Source organism: Mus musculus, chromosome 1 (genome assembly GCF_000001635.26).
Source record: "Mus musculus strain C57BL/6J chromosome 1, GRCm38.p6 C57BL/6J".
NCBI classification, from domain to species: Eukaryota; Metazoa; Chordata; class Mammalia; order Rodentia; family Muridae; genus Mus; species Mus musculus.
In genome coordinates, this window is record NC_000067.6 from 43,180,801 (window position 1) to 43,200,131 (window position 19,331).

Consider the following 19,331-nt stretch of genomic DNA (forward strand, 5'->3'; position numbering starts at 1 on the left):
ATGCTTACATTGGAAGTAATATTGGTAGCATTCTTTTTCTTTCTTTTTTTTAACTTCCAATAGCCTTTTGTTTCTCTTTGGGTCCTGTGGTTGTATGAAGGCAAAGCAACAGAGAGGTTGCCAGAGAGAAATGACAAGGGAGGCCACTCTCCCGGATTCCTGCTGCAAGTTTCTCAGCATCCTACTTGCTTAGTAGTGCATGGGCATCAGAAAGCAAAAGGAGACTGCTGCTTGGCTTAAAGATGGAGAGTCAGCTTGGAGCTGTAGCGTCTTTGCCGTTTTGGCTCTGAGTTTGCTCCAGCTCCCATCTACTGTAGTGAGGATTGCTTCCCCTATGAGCTCTCACTACTTCCCGACTTTTCTAAGGGTGTGGCAGACTGGGCTTGGAGGTCAACGTCTTATGGTGGGAACAGTAGAGGTCCATGGGAAAGACTTGATCTTTCTCAGATAAGACAAAACTAGGGAGAGATGAAGTAGTTACGGAAAGGAGGGGGTCACAGAAAAGGCAAACGTCTTTCTGATTTATAATTTCCTTTGTTTTGATTTTCTTTTGACTTCAGGATTATAGCTCTAAATAAGACATGATCCACAGAACAAACTGCAAAACTACTTAGAATCACAAGGAGTATTAAAGTCAGGTTTCTGATTATTTTGTTTGCTCAAGAAGATATGACTAGGTAACGTTCCAGATCCAAGACATCAAAGTTAAATGCTGCCTGCAATCTGAAGTGCCACCACCCAACAGGACTTAGGTTGATCTCATTCTCTTTATTTAATTGATTAAGAAATTCATTGTCTATATCAGTATACTGTGAATGAATTCACTGGGCTTCATACCAAAATCGTCACAGAATTACTGGTTCTATGTTAGCCTTTTAACCATTAGACCACATCTATCAGAAGATTAGGAAGTCAGAGCAAATGCACCATAGAGCCCACTGCACCAAGACATTAAGTCGCTCATCTCTTAACTCCCCACAACTCAACGTACCTAGGAATCCAGCAGCATCCCCTAGTAGCTGAGCGACTCTGGGAATAAGCAGGGTGTTTGCTTTGAACCTGATCCGGGCAGTGTGATCAAGGACCAGGTCTTTGAGGTAGTTTCTCTTTTCCCATCCCTGACATTGGCCCCAGGGTAATGATGATATTCTAGATTTCGCAGCAGGACTGAGGCCACCTCACATCTGAACACATGTTAAGATTTGAGGAACAGCCAAAAGCAGAGAGATCACCAAAGGCAAGATGGCACCGGCACAAAGACGGGTCACCTTCGGTTACTGGGAAACCACTTGATTTCAAAAACTTATTTCATAAGCCCTACCATTGATACCTTACAAGTACAATTATCTCTGCAGTAGATAAATGTAGATAGAAGGACAGAGAGGAAGACTTGCTTGAAACTTTGACCCTGACATTGGCACCAGAGTAAAACACACCCCTTCTCCTGTGTATGCACGTAGGCCTGTGCCTGCCATAGTGCATATGTGAAGGTCAGAAGACACTTGTAAGATTCAGTTCTGTGTGTGTGTGTGTACCTACTAAGCTGTCCTGCCCACCACACACAGACTTTTTACTCCTAACCATATTTCAGTGTTTTTAACTAATATGTGAACAATTCTTTGTTATTGTTGTTACTGTTATTGTTGTTGTTATTATTATGGCTTTTGCTATAGTGATTGAGCAAGTCACCCTATTTTTACTGGAGGAAGAATGTTTATCTTTACATCTTGCTTTCTGGCTCAAAGATGCTGCTTCCTCTGCAGCAGGCTAGTGGCTGCACACTTTGTGGTCTCCAGCTCGGCCTCCACTGGATGCTGAATTCTCTCATTTGCATTAGTCAAAGCTCCCTGGGCTCTTTTACAAGCAGATTCTGTTCCCACGAAGAAGAAGGAAGAATGGAATTTTCCAGATCTCTAGAAAGGCAATGTGCTTTCTGTCTTAGCCACTTACCTTCCTTGTTAGCCTACCCCAGACAAATCGCTATTCATTGTTGATGTCTAAAACCAATTGCAACCATGTTACCTTAAGCAAGCTCCATGATGGGAGCCAAGAGTAACCAGAATGGAAATGAAAAGGAAATGGCAGAGACTGAAACGGCATGTCTACTCAAGTACCTCTGCCCTTTGCTCCGTCTAGACAAGCTTCAGAGGGCTACTGAGGCTGCTCCACGCCAGCACCCCAGTGCTTTCTCTACCTCCCTCATTAGCAGTCAGGAAAGGAAGAAAGGGCCAGTGATGGGAAAGCCTGCTTCCTACATCAACCTTCTGCCCCATGACAGGAAAAGGCCGGACGCAGGAGCAATTTCACAGATCCTCAAACAAATCAAGAGTTAAGGCCTGGCCTTGAGTTTGGGTATTTTCTACTCATAACGTGGCACGGAGCAGGTTAAGACAGAATGCACACAGGCAAGTGCTCTCAGCACATCCCCTCCTAGAGCCTATGTCTGTGCTGCCCACAGAGACCACAGAACTGCAGTTAGTCAGCACAAGAGCTATTTAAGCATCTCAGAGAGTTCCACAGCCATGGTTCTACCACCCTCCAGAAATGAGTACAGATTTTTAGTATTGATTTTTTTCCTTTTTCTTTTCCTTTTTCTTTTTCTTTTTCTTTTTCTTTTTCTTTTTCTTTTTCTTTTTCTTTTCCTTTTTCTTTTTCTTTTTCTTTTTCTTTCTTCTTTTTCTTTTTCTTCTCTTTCTCTTTCTCTTTCTCCTTCTCTTTCTCTTTCTCTTTCTCTTTCTTTTCCTTTTCCTTTTCCTTTTTCTTTTTCTTTTTCTTTTTCTTTTTCTTTTTCTTTTTCTTTTTCTTTTTCAAAAAGACATACATTGATAGAACTGATGTCTTAGTTGGGGGTCTCCATTGCTGTGAAGAGACACCATGACCAAGGCAACTCTTATTTGTTTGTTTGTTTGTTTATTTATTTATTTATTAAAGGCAACTCTTATAAAGGACAACATTTAACTGGGGCAGCGTTATAGGTTCTGGGGTTCAGTCCATTGTTATCACAGCAGTGGGAAGCCTGGCAGCATCCAGGCAGGCATTCTGCTGGAGGTGAGAGTTCTATGTTTCATCCAAAGGAAGCCAGGAGCAGACTGTTTCCAGGCAGCTAAAGGAAGGTAACAAAGACTACCCCTACAGTGACCCACTTGCTCCAACAAGGCCACACCTACTCCAACCAACAAGGCCGTACTTCCTAATAGTGCCACTTCCTAGGCCAAGCACTATTTAAATAAACCACTACAACTGACCAATTGGGAAGACACTTCGATCAGTTCTCTCAAACCTTGCCAGCCATAGAGGGAGGACTTTTGAGAGAATGCATACTATTAGATAAGGCGTTCTAACCATCCAGACAATTCAGAAAGCAAGCAAGCAGTACCGTCTAAGGCCAGAGATCAGGAACTCTGCACAACCACACCCAAAGGACAATCCATAGCTACCCCATGCCTTCCACAGACTCCACTGGAGTAATGCTGTAATACACGACTGTGAAAGAATCCTTAATCTTCCTTCCCAAGGTGAGGTTTCTTTCTGATTTTCTATTTTTTCTAATGTATTTCAATTTGCTATTTGGAATACATTGGGCTGCATTCACGGAATTGATATGCTAATACTATGATTCCTGATATGCTAGGAAACTGTAGAAATTCAAACGTTTTATGAAAACTCAAGTAAAGAAGGAGTGCTTATGAATCTTTGGAGAGGACAGCAGAGATAAATGCACTCTAACTCAGGGCAATGTCATAAAATAGCCAGTGAATAGGGCCAGATCTCCAATATTAATAGCCATTGCACTTTGGAGATAGTGTAGTGAGAGCCAGCATGCAAGCAACTGAACTTCAGCACTTCTGATCTTCTACAGGCAAGGAATTCAAATATTTGAGGCTGCAGGCAAGCTCACAGAGGCCACGTGTTTACAGTGTAGGCAGCGTTGCTTGGGGCCCTTAGGGCTGCTGTTCTGAGAATTCTAGCCATTGTATTTTGGCTCTGCCTTAAACGATGGTAACAAAGACTTTCCCAAGCAAACTTTTGGGCCTGACATACAAACATGCATCCCTTAAGTGATGAAGTCACATTCCCAGAACTATAAAGTTTGGCAATTTCATTATCCGGCAGTTTTGTCACCGAGTGAACGTCAAAGCATGTACTTCTTCAACCTTAGATGATGTGGCCTCCCACGTGCTTAGGCTAGAAGGGTCAACCTATTGCTTCTTAGTGTAGCTCTGCACAGTATATTATTCTACTGAGTAGGGCAGGCAAGTACGATATCATGGCAGGCTTCAGGTATGTACAAATACTGAACAGGTACAGTACAAGTATTTAGTGTGAGCCATTTTGTTTGTTTCTTTGTTTGTTTTACTTCCACCATAATCCTATGGTAGTGTCACAATACTGCTCTGATTTAAATGCCATTCTGAGTCACATTTAAAGAACTCTCAAGGGAGCCTCAGCTTGAGAAGTACATTTTGTGAATTCTGTGGCCATCTTTGTAGGGAAAGATGAGAAATATATGTCTATATACATACATATATGTCTATATATATATATGTCTCCTTGTCATAAACACACAGCCCATGTGTACATTGCTGTCTCTTTTCTAACACTACAATGTAAGCATCAAGCAAGGAGTAGACGTAGAACAATCAACTGGGTGCAAGTGTGTACCCCCATTCCCGACATTCATGATTATACCATGTCATCCAGGAGTTTGCTGAGGGTCCCCTGGTCCCTTCTGCCCAGAGGATGCTTGCAGCTCTGGAGGCTTTGTATGTTTTTGTGTGGGGATAGTCCTGAGCTTCTTATATGAGGTCTAGAAAGGAATTATCCGAGCCAAGGAGGTTGGTGGATGTTGATGCTCAGGGAAATAATGGTTCAAAATGAATACCTCAGAAGCAAAGTTCCTCCCTGATCTGACCTCCTGATCTCCTGACCTCCTGACACTTTTTCTCCCCCGAAGCAAGCCACAGGAACCCAGAATATTCTTTCCATAGGCAGATCATGGAAATCTGAATAATGGGTTCCTATTTCCCTCAAGTCAGTCATGAAATATAAAATTTGTCTTCTAGCTTTTCTGTCTATAGGAATTAGAGTTGAATTACTTTGTGTGTGTGTGTGTGTGTGTGTGTGTGTGTGTGTGTGTGTGTGTCTGTGCGTCTGTGTGTGTGTGTGTGTCTGTGTGTGTGTGTGTGTGTGTGTGTGTGTGTGTGTGTGTGTGTGTGTGTGTACAGCCATTTGTGTACCATGGCACATGTGTGGAGCTCAAAGGACAATCTCTGGGTTGGGTCCTGGCCTTCATCTTGTTTGAGACAGGGTTTTTCTTTGTTGTTTGCCACTGCGGATACCAAGGTTGCTGATCTGAAAACTTCCAGGGAGTCTCACGTTTCCACCTCCCATCTCACCATAGAGTCAGTACAAATGCATGCTGTGCCTAGCTAGCTCTTTGTGGTTTCGGAAGATTCAAAACTAGGTTCTCCTGTGTGTGAGGCAAAGGCCTTACCGCTGAGCTTCTCCCCAGGACCTCCCCTGCCTGTTCATTTAAGAGTCAGCCACAAAGAAATTCTCTAATCTATCTTGTCTGGGAGTAGATTACAGACTTCTAGCTCCGAAGGGTCCTGCCTCACACCTGGGAGGATGGAATGCTGCACAGCAGGCCACAGACAATGGGACTAAGCCCCGTGGGTTTCCCACTTGTCTGTTTCCACTGGGTCATCACTTTTCCCAGTCGCATTCCTATACACCGGCTCTTGCCTTATTGACCCCAAGCGTGAAAATGGATTGTTCTTCCTCGACCTCTGCTCTTTAATCTGAAGATTCTTATTGTCAGACACCACCCCCCTCCGCAAAGCCCAGACAAATAGCTAACTGAGGTGCCTATTAGCATACCAAAGTGCATGTTGGCAGCACCAGGCTCACTCACAGGTTCCTGTCTACTTTTCTCACCCCTGTCCCCCTACCCTAAGCCTTTCCAGCCCAGAGACTGGGCTTTCCTTCCCTTCCCTCCCCTCCCCTCCTCTTTTCTCCCATCCCCTTCCCTCTCCTCCCCTCCCCTCCCCTTCCCCCAGCTTCTCTTTCCTATACAAAACTGCCATTTCAGCTCAGCACTTTCTTGGTCCTCCATTCTTGGCTCGCAATCTCTTTTGCTCCTCTCTCTTCTCTTCCTCTCTATCTTGCCCCTACCTCCCTTATCTTATGGCCTAGTTCAGTCTACTGGTCATGTCTAGTCTACTGTTCTTGCTCCCTGCTCAGGACTCTCTCTCTGGTCATATTCTCCTTCATATCGACAATAAAAACCATCTCCTCAACTATACCTTGGAGGGCTCATATGCTCATTTCCATTTACTTAAGCTGTGTAAAACTATGCTCAGATAAATGCCTTATGTATCCCTCCTGTAAATCTGACAATTGCTAGCTTATCCAGTATTTGGCTTTCAGAGGAAAAGTCAAATGCCACATTGTGAATATCACTGTTCTGCTACTAATGCCTCTGATCCCTGGTCTCCCCTTACACTTACCATTTTTTGGACCTAAATAGGCTTCTTCCCCTCCCTCCCTCCCTCCCTCCCTCCCTCCCTCCCTTCCTCCCTCCCTTCCCCCCCCCTCCCTCCCTCCCTCCCCCCCTCTCTCTCCCTCCCTCTCTCTCTCCCTCCCTCTCTCTCTCTCTCTCTTTCTCTCTCTCTTTCTCTCTTTCTCTCTTTCTCTCTCCCTCCCTCCCTCCAGGAGCGCATCTCCTTTGCTAGACTTGGAAGCTTATGGGCTCTTTCCAGTCTTGGGGGTTGAGAGTTCTGTAGTTCCCTGCAGCTTGATTTTGAACCAGTCACCACCTGCTCTAGATCGGGCCATACTCAACTGCTGCAGACACATGGCTGTATCCACCCTTCCCTTTGTCCTTATACATCATCTTTTTCTGCCCTGCCTGCTGGTGGTCTTGGAACTTCTGCCTCTCTACTCTGGCCAGCCTTCTCTTCTTGACTACTTGGGCCTGGCATGCCCTGGAGAACACTGAGCTAGGTCAGCCTTTCTGTCGGCCCCTCTCAGGTGTTAAGAGGCTCACCTCACCTGATCCTCTTGGCCCTGGGTTCCAATCAGGGTCTGCCTGCTGCTCTCTGCGTCCTGTGAAGGCACCTGGCTCCTGATGCATGGGAGGTGCAGCTCAGCCTGTCTCCAACAGGGCTCTGCTTTCTCCCCAAGACTCACATTTATCACATATCTGTGGTCTCAAGCATATGTTTTGGGATGCAGTGAAACTGATGATTTTAAAACACCTCCGTGAGTTCACTGTGAATCTGCGCATCCTGTATTGCGAATAGGCAGAGAAGAAGAATGAAATGCCCTGTGCAGGATCTCACTGGCAGCCTGGGCCAGGCTCCAGTGGTTCCTACTTCTCTTATAACTACTGAGCACCACACAGTGTGATAGGGCTTAAGCCAGTGTTCTGACCCAGAACCATTTCCCCACGATGTACACATTCTATTGCACTCCTGAGAGTCCTTACCATGTGAAAGACGGACACAAGAGGATAATGTCAAGGAGAAATTTGATGGAAAGGCAAAAGCAACAAGCCCTAAACACAGGCAGGCAGCCTTCCGAAGCTGAGAAAGTCAAAGAGATGAATTCTCAGGGGTGTGTACTCTGTTCTAACAGCTAGATTTTAATTTTAGCCCAGGGAGACGCACAACAGGCGTCTCACCTTCACAGCTATAAGACAACTTAGATTTAAGATACAGGATGCTCATGTCATGGAACGAATGTAGTCACTGCGGTGTGCCAGTTGACTGGATTTCGCTGCATTTCCTCACCTGAATTACAATAGTACCTGTTGTGAAAGCGAGACCATTGTTTGCATGGCATTTACATTTATTTACATATTTGCATATTCAATAGTTATTGAAAGTCACCTACAGATGGATATGGGAGAACATGAACATGCATAGTTTCCATATAAATGCTGCACCACCTTACTTGAGGGACTTGGACATCTGTAGATTTTAGAATCTAAGGTGTCCTGAATCTAATTTTCTATGGGTATTGAGGAATAGCTGAATACATGCCACATTCATGCATGTATGTATAAATATAATATTTCCAGGTGTATAAGATAATGCTTATGTATGTGTGTGTGTGTATATATATATATATACACACACACACACACACATTTGAGAGAGAGAAGTACATCAGATAAGGCACTAGAAAGTATAAATTTTAGATGGGGTAAGAGGTGGATCTCAGATGTAGTTTGATAAGAAGAGAGGCAGGACTTTCCGGCGGTGTCGGCCCTATTTCCCGTGCTGCACTGCGGGCCTTTCTCTTTCTCTTCCGGTCTCCGGTGCTGCGGGAGCCGCGGGTTACCGTGCAGACATGGCCAAGTCCAAGAACCACACCACACACAACCAGTCCCGCAAATGGCACAGAAATGGCATCAAGAAACCACGGTCGCAAAGATACGAATCTCTTAAGGGGGTTGACCCCAAGTTCCTGAGGAACATGCGCTTTGCCAAGAAGCACAACAAGAAAGGCCTGAAGAAGATGCAGGCCAACAATGCAAAGGCAGTGAGTGCGCGCGCAGAGGCCATCAAGGCCCTGGTGAAGCCTCAGGCCATCAAGCCCAAGATGCCAAAAGGCCCCAAACTCAAGCGGCTGGCTTTCATCGCTCACCCTAAGCTTGGGAAGCGGATTCGAAGCTACATGGCCAAGGGTCAGAGGCTCTGCCAACCGAAGCCTAAGGTCCAAACCAAGGCAGGGGCCAAAGCTCCAGCTAAGGCCCAGGCTTCAGCTCCAGCCCAGGCTCCCAAAGGTGCTCAGGCCCCCAAAGGTGCCCAGGCCCCTGTGAAGGCCCCATAGAAATGACTCCTGCCAGTGTGAAGACAGACGGACTGCTGTGACACACCTCCCCACACGCTATTTGCAGATGACCAGTGTCCTATGCTGTTCTTACAAATAAACTCAGGCAAGATCTGTTAAAAAAAAAAAAAAAAAGAAGAGAGGCAGATGTGTTATTCTTAGGTAAGTACATAATTGCCAGAGGCTTCAGCAAGTGTGAAAGTCCTTGGCCCAGTTGGGGAAGGTCAGTGTGACTGGAGATGGCTAAGTGGAGGGATAGCATGCAGATGGCAATAGTCTATTTTGACCCTTGGATCATGTAGGAGTCTGTAGGCTGTGGTTAGATTCTGGAGGCATTGGTTTGGGAAGGCTTCCTTAGGTTTGAGGAGGGGAAACCACGTTCCAGTTCAAGTTACAAATACAGTAACAGGTTTGTAAAGGGAGCTAGAGGTTGGGCTGAGTAGATGCTGGCCTGCATGGCTGTCTGGCTGCTCCTGCCTAGGGCAGGAACCAGGCCCAGCCCACTGGATCAGCAGCCAGAGAAGAGAATCTGCTGCTCTTGTTAGATAGACAGTAGGGAGGCGGGAGGGGTGGCTCAGTGGTTAAGACCTGCTCTTCGGAAGGTCCAGAGTTCAAATCCCAGCAACCACTTGGTGGCTCACAACCATCCGTAATGAGATCTGATGCCCTCTTCTGGGGTGTCTGAAGACAGTGACAGTGTACTCACATACATGAAATAAATAAATCTTAAAAAAAAAAAAAAAAGATAGACAGTAGGCCTGCTGCCTGTGGATCCTTCCACCCAGACCTCATCATATAAACGAGACTGACCTTGGCGCTGTGAATTCCCAAGCCCTGTTTTAATCACCGTGTCCCTTCTTAACCCTTCCCTACATCTTACCGATGTTTTCCATCTGGAAGTGTGTGTTAAAATGGCGTGAAGCTTGGGACTGTGTCTTCCCCCCAAGGATCCTTGCCAATGGTGGTTAATTTGAGCACCAACAAATTTACACCTGCAAAGGAAAAGCCACCTAAAATTGAAGTTGTCTGTGTAAGTATCAAATCTCTTAGCTTTGTCCATTGTCATAGCCGTATTACTCTTTAGCCCATTGCCCTGTGTCTTCTGACTCTAGGATTGGAAGGGAGTAACACTTGATTGTCAGCCCTCAAGTGATTAAAACTGGCTTTGAAATAAGAACTACACTGTCTTACCTGCTTGTTTTGTTTCTTAAGTTGCATTTGAAGAGAGAAACAGGTCTCCTAAAACTAATTACAAGACCCTGGCTAAGAGTTAGGTGGTTGTCCAGAAAGGAAGCTCATAGACGTTGGAATTTATTTAGCAACACTCCCCCAATCCAACACCCTGGCCCCAACACTGTAGAGAATTCTAAGTCAGACCATCTACTTAAGGGCACGTAATCATCAACTATTCATATTCAGTGCCCAGTAAAATGCCTTTAAAAACTTTACTGTAAATGCCATGTTCTTTCTGGAATGGACACGAAACCTATTTGCCAGCCACCATCGCCAGAGAGGGGACTGTCAGCAGAGAGAAAGCTTCTAGATCTGCCTTTGGTTTCCAACACTCCTACAACTCTTAAGCATGTTTTGACCACACAGTTTCGTTCCACAAACGTTTCCTAGGCTGTTGGGCGAGTGTGACTCAGAGAGAGTGTACCAGCTCAGAATCTGACTGAGAATGGTAAATGCACACTTCCCAAGCTCCAGGGGGTGCTGGGTTCCGTGATGAAGAATCTACGGGAGGGAGGTTGACATGCCCACTTTCTGTTTAGACTCTTAACTCTCCCTGTGGGTAGACCCAGTCCTGCTCCCCCACTCACTGCTTCTGTCATGTCGGCCCCCGCTGCTCTTCTCCCTCACGTTCAAACTGAATAATAAGACACAAATAATACGTGTGCACATGAGAACATGTGAGGTTCTGTGTGGATGCTGCAGGCAGAGAAATGCATTTATTGACCAGACGCACCAGCCACGGAGATTGTGAGGCTGCCCAGAACTGCCTGCATGTCAGTCAGCAACGACACAGCTAACTCAGGGCTTCAAGTAAAATGTGGGATTTAAATCAATCCCAATTCAGGTACTTTTCTAAACTTTTTCCCCCCTCTTTCTATTTCTTATTTTGGGGAACAAAGACACTTCTTTATTTCCTTTTAAAAAAAATGGAGTGTAGGAAAAGTCTTAATAAAAACAAAAGGAAGCAAGCCAGCTCTTCTCCCTAAGGCCTTAGGGTTCCAACACACATTTTGAGGATTTCCTGGGCCCTAGAGAAATCGCTTTTGTTCCCATCTCTGCATATCGTCCACACTCTTCTCCGTTGCCACATTCACAGATGCCAGAAATCCACCTCTGCTGCCTACAGGCTGAGAAAGACACGAGGAGCAAGCCATAGGCAGTGTCCCCTGCTGTCTCTGTTTCATCTCCTGCCTGGACTTTCCTTTCCGATGACCGTAAGCTGTAAGAAGAAATAAACCCTGACCTCCTCAAGGTGGTCATGGTGTTTACCTCAGCAACAGAAGCCAAACTTAGATAGCTATATTAATATTATTGGGCTGTATTAATATTATTAATATTATTGGGCTATATTAATATTATTGGGCTGTATGTTTTCCTTTTGGGTTGTCTTTGAGTATTATTTTTAAATTGTAACAAAAACCCCATGTTGAAAAAGTTTCCATTCCTCTTCTATTTGAAATGTGTCTTTTAAATGCAAATGAAGCACTAAATTGCAAAACCCTCTTTGAAGTTAAAAATTCGATGAAAAAATTTAAACGGTAGAGCCCTTGCTTGGCCTGAGAGCAGCCTGTATTTGATTTCCAGCACCAAGAACTTTAAACTATGTATCTTTACTAATTTTCACTTTTAAGATTCCCCATTTATGAACTACATATTAGGCTGTTACATATTAGGCTGCCCATGGTTCTATTGGCTCCTTTCTAGTTTTCACTCACAGTTTAACACGATGGGGAGGAAGTAAGGAGCTGCTGATTAACAAGTGGTAATAAAAACATCAGCAAAATAAATTTGTGAGGCTGGCTCGATGGCTTAGCAAGGAAATGCGTTTGCTTGTGTGGCCTGACAATGTGAGTGCAATCTCGGAGTCCATGTAAAAGCGGAAAGAGAGGACAGAGTCCAAAGAATCGTCTTCGGCTTTCCACAGGCATGCTGTGGCCTGCGGGCACATACGTACATACGATGATGATCATTTTTAAAATACAGTTTTTGTTTGTTTGTTTGATTGAGGGGAGGATATGCTAATAAAGGCACAGAACGATAGAGTTGCTCGTGACACAAGAGGCTGTATCAAGAGCACAGAAATCACCAGACCCATCAGACGGAGAAGCCAGTTGGTACAGTCTAATAAAATGTCTGTTCAAATCTCCAGATATACATTCAACTCCTCCATTTGTGCAACTATTACAATGTTTTCATAAAAGAACTAAGAACAATCACACTGTCATATAGAAATAGTCAGTTTTCAAAACACTGGATTTTGAGTAGATAGTAAAAATATGTGGACCATAAATTAGACAAAAATAGGTTACCATATGACCTGATTATATTTATAGTTATATTTCTATAATTTTAAAATAAAACCAAATCCTTTAAAATTATGACTAATATTTTAAGATGAATCAAAACCACTTAATTGTGGAAGGAAAGATATAATTCCAGGGGCTGAAAGTTCTCTTTTTCTCTTTTAAAACTGTGTCTATATTAATAATTGCAAGAATATCTAGAATCAAGAGGCAATAATGGGACTGGGGAGATGGGTCAGTGGGTACAGTACTTGTTGTAGAAGCACGAGAGCCAGAATTCAGATGCCCAGCATCAGAGTCAATGCCAGGGAGATGTAGCCGACAGCCTATAGTCCCAGTGCTGACGAGGTGATACCGGAGGGTCCTTGGAGCAAGATGGCTAAATTAGGTGCATTGGTGAACTCTTCATTCAAGTACAGAGTGATCATTGAAGAACCCCTATGTTAGCCTCTGGCCTCCACAAACATTGCACACTTGGACCTCTCCCACATGCACTTATGAGGCTGCACGCATAGGAATGCACATACATGCACATGCAATTCCATTGCACGCACACACAAGCCAAAGGTAAATTAAAACAGGAGACAAGATAAATCATTAAAATGAAAAAAGTTATCCTCACTAGAACCACACACAATTTCCTATATTTTGCCTTTCTGCTTCTCTGTATTTTCTGTGACAAATAAAAATTATTTGTACAGCTAAGAAAAACCAAAGACTGGAAATCAGTCTGGCCGTTCCTCAGAAAATTGGACATAGTACTTACTACCTGAGGACCCAGCTATACCATTCCTGGGCATATACGCAGAAGGTGCTCCAACATGTAACAAGGACACATGCTCCACTATGTTCATATCAGCCATACTTATAATACCCAGAAGCTGGAAACAACCCAGATGCCCCTCAACAGAGGAATAGATACAGAAATGTGGTACATTTACACAATAGAGTACTACTCAGCTATTAAAAACAATGACTTCATAAAATTTGCAGGCAAATGGATGGAACTTGAAAATATCCATCATCCTGAGTGAGGTAACCCAGTCACAAAAGAACACACATGGTATGCATTCACTGACAAGTGGGTATTAGCCCGAAAGCTCAGAATAGCCAAAATTCACAGACCATATGAAGCTCAAGAAGAAGGAAGACCAAAGTGTGGATGCTTCAGTGATTCTTAGAAGGGTGAACAAATTACTCACAGGAGGAAATATGGAGACATAGTGTGGAGCACAGACTGAAGGAAAGGCTATCCAGAAACTGCCCTACTGTGGGATTCATCCCATATACAGTCACCAAGCCCAGACGCTATTGTGGATGCTGAGAAATGCTTGCTGACAGGAGCCTGATATAGCTGTCTCCTGAGAGGCTCTGCCATAGCCTGACAAATACAGAGGTGGATGCTTGCAGTCAACCATTGGACTGAGCACGGGGTCCCAGATGGAGGAGTTGGAGAAGGGACTGAAGGAGCTGAGGGGGTTTGCAGCCCCGTGGAGGGAGCAACAGTGTCAACCGGTCAGACCCCCACCCCGGACCTCCCAGGAACTGGACCACTAACCAAAGAGTACACATGGAGGGTCCCATGGCTCCATGTGGCAGAGGATGGCCTTGATGGACATCAGTAGGAGGAGCAGTCCTTGGTCCTCTGGGGGTTCAATGCCCCAGTGTAGGGGAATGCCAGGGCAGGAAGGTGGGAGTGGGTGGATGGGTGGGGGCACACCCTCATAGAGGGTGGGGTTGGGGGGGGGAGTCCCGGAGGGGAGACCTGGAGAGGTGACAACATTTAAATGTAAATTTAAAAAAATCCAATAAAAGAAAAAAAAAAAGAAAAAAACCAAAGGGAACTAGAAACCCTAAGAATATAATTTTATCTCTTATTTTGGTGCCAAAAAGAGACTTAAAATCAGTACCAGGGTCACTTTATGCCAAGTACTAAGTATTTTGAGATGAAGAGAAAGGTGTCTACACTCTGGGCTTGGAAATTGAGGGAAAGTACAGAGTGTTCTAGAATTTTGGAGGGAAGGTTCTAGAAGTACTAAGTAGAATGACAAAATCTACAAGTTCAAAACTTGCTTAACAACAGGTTGGATCTGGACAATCAGAGGACCCTATCAGGGGAGATTGCATAGCTCTTAGTAGACATTCTATCTTATATTTTCTTAAGGCTAGCAAGGGCACGCCTAACTTGATAATAGAAGGTTTGCCCAGCAAGACCCTGGATTCCATCCCTAGCTTTTCCGTGCTTGGAAAACATTTATTTCATTATTGATTTTTGTGTGTGTTTGTGTGTGTGTGCGTATATGTGTCATTATGTATCTCTTTACACACACGTGTATGTGTATGTGTACATGTACATGCTGATCTACAGAGGCCAGAAGAGGCCAGAGAGGTCCCTAAAGGTGGATTATAGATAGTTGTGAGTTGACTTCTGGGATCCAGTTAAGATCAGCCAGCACTCTTAACCACTAGGCCAGCTCTCCAGTCCCCTAGTCTTTTTTAACATTAGAAAAAGTTCCTAAAATGTAATGATCTGAACTGATTAGTCCTCCACTCAATGAAAACCAAAGGCTTTTGTAAAATAGGCTGAATCCTACTGTGTATTTGACTTAATCATGAAACATTTGAATATCAGCCTAGTAATAACACAGAATCCAATTTACATTCCCAGAGAAAGAAGAACACAACAACAAATCTGTAAACTGTACCTGTGAGGTAAAATCATATGAGCCTAAAACTTGGGTTTTATGTTTGAGCTTCAGAATTATAAACAAACAAACCTGGGTTGAGGTTTTTTTTTTTTTTAATTATGGTAAAATTCATCACATAGAGTCTGGCAAGGGATCCTTCTATAAACTATATCATTGCCATCTGTGTCATTTTATCAATATTGAGAATGTTATGCAATCTGCCAGAGCATCATTCAGTCCAGTACAGCTTAACTGCAAGAAATAGTAAAATCTGCACATAGTCCCATTAAAGTACACAGTAGCTCTGGACTTTCAAACTATCAGCCCTAGCATGTAAGTCATCTTGTATAAACATGCTTTCCCAGAGTAATCAGACACATCAGTAATTGGCCTGTCCACCCAGGCCTTCCGGAAATACTGGGATGGGGAGGGGAGGGGGGCTCAAGTACCTTGCTGTTTGACCCTATCTTGTGTTTATGTTAGAATTTTTCTTCTTCCTTTGCTTTCTCTTTAAAAGCTCTTCTGGCTTTCAGTTCTGTTTCCCACCAAGAGAGGTCAAGGTGAGGAGGCACCCTGGCTCTTCTCAGCATCCAAGTGGCTGTTTGGGGAGCTGGGGTCCTGAGGTCCCAGTGCCTGCCTGGGTCTAAGACACTCCCTTTGTGCTGAGCACAAAGCCATCTGAGCCCAGTTGGCATTTATGTATGGCCTGAATGTGCACTGGAATTGACTGGCATGAAGAAACAAAGAAACAAAGACCAAACAAACAAACAAAGTAAATGAGATCCTTACCTGTGATGTTAGAGGTCAGAGCCCTTCCTTCTGCCCAGCAACCAGACCAGTGGGGATGAGGGCCAGCACTGTGCAGGCAGGCCCTGGGCTTCATTGGGTTGCTTTAATGTTGTGGGACTTTTGTCAGCAGAGTTATAAATAAGGCATGTCCACTGGCCCAGCCCAGTAGATAAGAGTCCAACCCTGGCTCCTGCAAGCCTTTTTTGGTCTCTAAATGCAGAAAGTCATAGGCTCCAGTTGGGAAGGGGCTGCTATGCACGTCCCCATTTGGCCTGCCTGTTTCAAGGACACCCTCCCAGGACCTCACATGTATTCCAGTAATATAAGAGTAACTGCAAGAGGGAGGCTGCTTGGTCCAGAACTTCTCAGTGTATACCCCAGGGCTGTATGCCTCATTGGAGGCTGCAGACAGCTGGCACAAGAGTGGGAGGCACTTCTCTGGGGATACATGAGCACGTCCAAGGGCTCAGAAGGGAGAGCCTGGTGTTTGACGCTCCCTGTTGGAAACAGTTTACTGACCTTCCTTCCCCAGCTTACACGGACAAGGGCATCTGCCTACGTGAGTATTCTAGAAAGCCCAAAAGGATTTGTGGGATATAGCACCAGGCACATGTTTGGCTGTGGACTGGAATTCATTTCCAGAAAGGCATGCCTTCTCTCTTATCCCTACTCATGAGTGACTAGTGATTCTGTGTGGGACTGAAATGGAGGGTTTATTGGAGTCTTTGACAGAGCCATGTGCCAGAAGACTACTCCAGAGCCTCCTTAAGTTTCCAATGTCTGAGTAGATGGTCATGGCATCTCATGCCCCTGCCTCCATCCTATCCCTAGGCTGTGTGTTTGGCACTAGCTACTGAGTTCTCACAGTAGATTGGCTTGGGTCAGTTCATCCCACTGCAGGGGTATGGACAGATAGTAGGCGAGGACAGTTCTGTAGATTCTTTTTCATTAGGAAGTGTGGCCTTGTTGGAGCAGATGTGGACTTGTTGGAGGTGTGTCATTGGGAGTGAGCTTTGTGGTTTCAAAAGCCCACACCAGACCCAGACTCTCCCCTCTCCCCCTCTCTCTCCCCCCTCATCTCTCCCTTTCTCTTTCTCTCTCTCTCATCCTCTCTCCCTCTCCCCCCCTCTCTCCCCCTCTTTCCCATTCTCTCCCTTTCTCCCCCTCTCTCCCTGTCTCTCTCTTCCTCTCTCCCTCTCTCCCTCTCTCCTTCTCTCCCCCTCTCTCCCCCTCTCTCTCCCTCTCTTTCTCTCTCCTCCTCTCTGCCCTTCTCTCTCTCTCTCCCTCTCTCCCCTCTCTCTTTCTCCCTCTTTCTCCTCCTCTCTGCCCTTCTCTCCCTATCTCTTCCCCTCTCTCCCCCTCTCTCTCTTTCTTCCTCTCTCCCTCTCTCTCCCTCTCTCTCTTTCCCTCTCTTTCCTATCCTCCCCCCCCCCCCTTTTGGATCAGGATTAGGATTTAAAGCTCTCAGCGACTGCTCTAGCACCATGCCTGTTTGCTTCCTGCCATGATGCTAACAGACTAATCCTGCTTTCTGCTGTCATGCTCCCCACCATAATGATTATGGAATAAACCTCAGAAACTGTAAGCAAGCTCCCAATTAAATTCTTTCTTCTATATGAGTTACCTTGGTCTTGGGGTCTCTTCATAGCCATAGAACAGTGACAAAGACACCTCTTCCCTTTGCACAGATCATCCCAGCAGAGCTGGTTAATGTTTTATACCCTCAAATGGGAGGAGGGGTAAAGTTTCCTTTCAAGTGTCCAGCTGCTCCCTGCCAACTGGTGACTCTGCTCCTGGCCTGGAAGAGGACTAGAGGGATATAGAGGCTAGGGAAGGTTAGGAGGCAGGGTTTTCCATCTATCCCTGTTGGGAAAAGCTTTCAAGAAGGGCAGGAGTTGTCTTGGATCAGCTCTAAGTAACTTTACCTTCTGCGTCTGTGGATTCAACTGTGGGTTGTGGAAATCTTGGATCCAGATGAAAAATACTACCCACCAAGTTGCATCTCTGGAATCCATTTTTTTATCCCTATGATCTAAGGTATAGAATGGGTTCTCAAAGTGTTTCTGTCAGATGGCTGTCATGAAGAATGGCCTGGGATAATTCTAAACAGTGGTGGCTCAAGCCACCACTGGAGCTGAAGCCTCAACCCCCTAGACTGTCTTTCTGAATGGGGTTGACAAAGTCCTTGGGTTGACCAGCCTTTCCTGCCTCTGGTGTCATTGACTGATCCATGGGCCTCAGAGTTAGTCTCTCAGCTCCTGCCACCCCCTGGCTCTTACTGCTCACTCTACTCTGAAGCAGACTACCAAGATTATAATTCATCTTTCCCAAAGTGTGTTATAGAAATTATAACCACTTTCCTTTCCCCTAAATGCAGCCATAAAACTTAAAAGTACCACACTAATTCTTCCCGGGGTTTTTTCCCCTGGAGGGAAGAAAAACTGTACAGAGGACTCAGCAAGAGCCTGGACATCCAGGCCTGGCTGGATTTCCCCACTCTACTTCCATTTCCCTCACACCTCTGCTTGATCACATTTCTACCTGTCCTTCATAGATCTATATACAAACATTAGTAGCCTCCTAGTTTCCAGTCTACAATCTCCTGTGTCATATGGAACTGGGATCAAATGCATTTATGTGCTTTGCTCTTGCTAATATGTCTGTTGTGTTGGGTATGGTAGACAAGAGAAAGATTAGCTCTCATACAATGCAGGGACTTCCAGTGTGAGATTAGCTTCTAGGGGATGGTGGGGGAGGTTTCTAAAAGAAGGCAGAGAGACTGTAGGATAGAAAAACCAAGCAGGGGGTGGGGAACCAAAAAACAGGTTTCTGGCTTCTCTTGGATGGAACGGGACAAAGGAGAAGGAATTCATAAGAAGGGACCTTCTGAAAGGATCTGTGAATTTTGAGGGCTCAAGTCCAGTGGAGGAGAACTGGGTATCTCCTCACCCTTTTGGAATTCTTAGCTGAGTTCTCCTGTAGTCAGGGACAGATTTGCAAGAGACTAACAAGCAGAGCCCAGTAGCACCCACCATGAGATACTGCAATTAGAAAAAGGTCTGAAGAAGAAACCGGGCTGGATTTGTCTGCTCAGATCCCAGACCCGCAGATATGGAGCAGGATCTCTCTGAAATGAGAATCTTGCTGTCTTCCATCAGACATGATGAATGAGAGAATTTTGTCTTGGCATCTTCAAGACAGAAAAGCAGTGAAAGATAAGATTATTGATGGAGGTTTCCTGATAGGTGTAAATTCCTCTAACAAAAGGATCTCTTTTCCTGAGGTTTGATGCAGCATAGTTTCGTCTCTGTGAACAGCATCCTTGTTTGACATCCTTCAGGCTCAGCACACAGCTGTGGGGGTGGGTGGAAGGTGATGAGCAGGCAGCCTCTCTGACATTCACACCCCACCCACTGGAACAGCCACTGTGGGAGTGAACCGCATCTGAGGCAGCTGGGACCTAGCGTTCTGGGCTGTGATC

General features: G+C 45.1%; 1 protein-coding gene and 1 pseudogene across 2 annotated transcripts in view; one reads left to right on the forward strand and one right to left on the reverse strand.

Moving 5' to 3' along the window:
- Nucleotides 1-17,543, reverse strand: part of Fhl2 (four and a half LIM domains 2) — a 75,273-nt gene extending 57,730 nt beyond the window's left edge. Inside the window, exon 1 of one of the 2 annotated variants that reach the window (XM_011238434.3) lies at nucleotides 17,475-17,543. The gene's annotated coding sequence lies outside the window, so the exon portion shown is untranslated. Of the gene's footprint in view, nucleotides 1-15,850; nucleotides 15,962-17,474 lie in introns of those variants that run through there. The other variant, NM_001289533.1, reaches the window with a different exon arrangement.
- On the forward strand, nucleotides 8,252-8,973 carry Gm8210 (predicted pseudogene 8210; annotated as a pseudogene).
- Nucleotides 17,544-19,331: the final 1,788 nt, after the last annotated feature.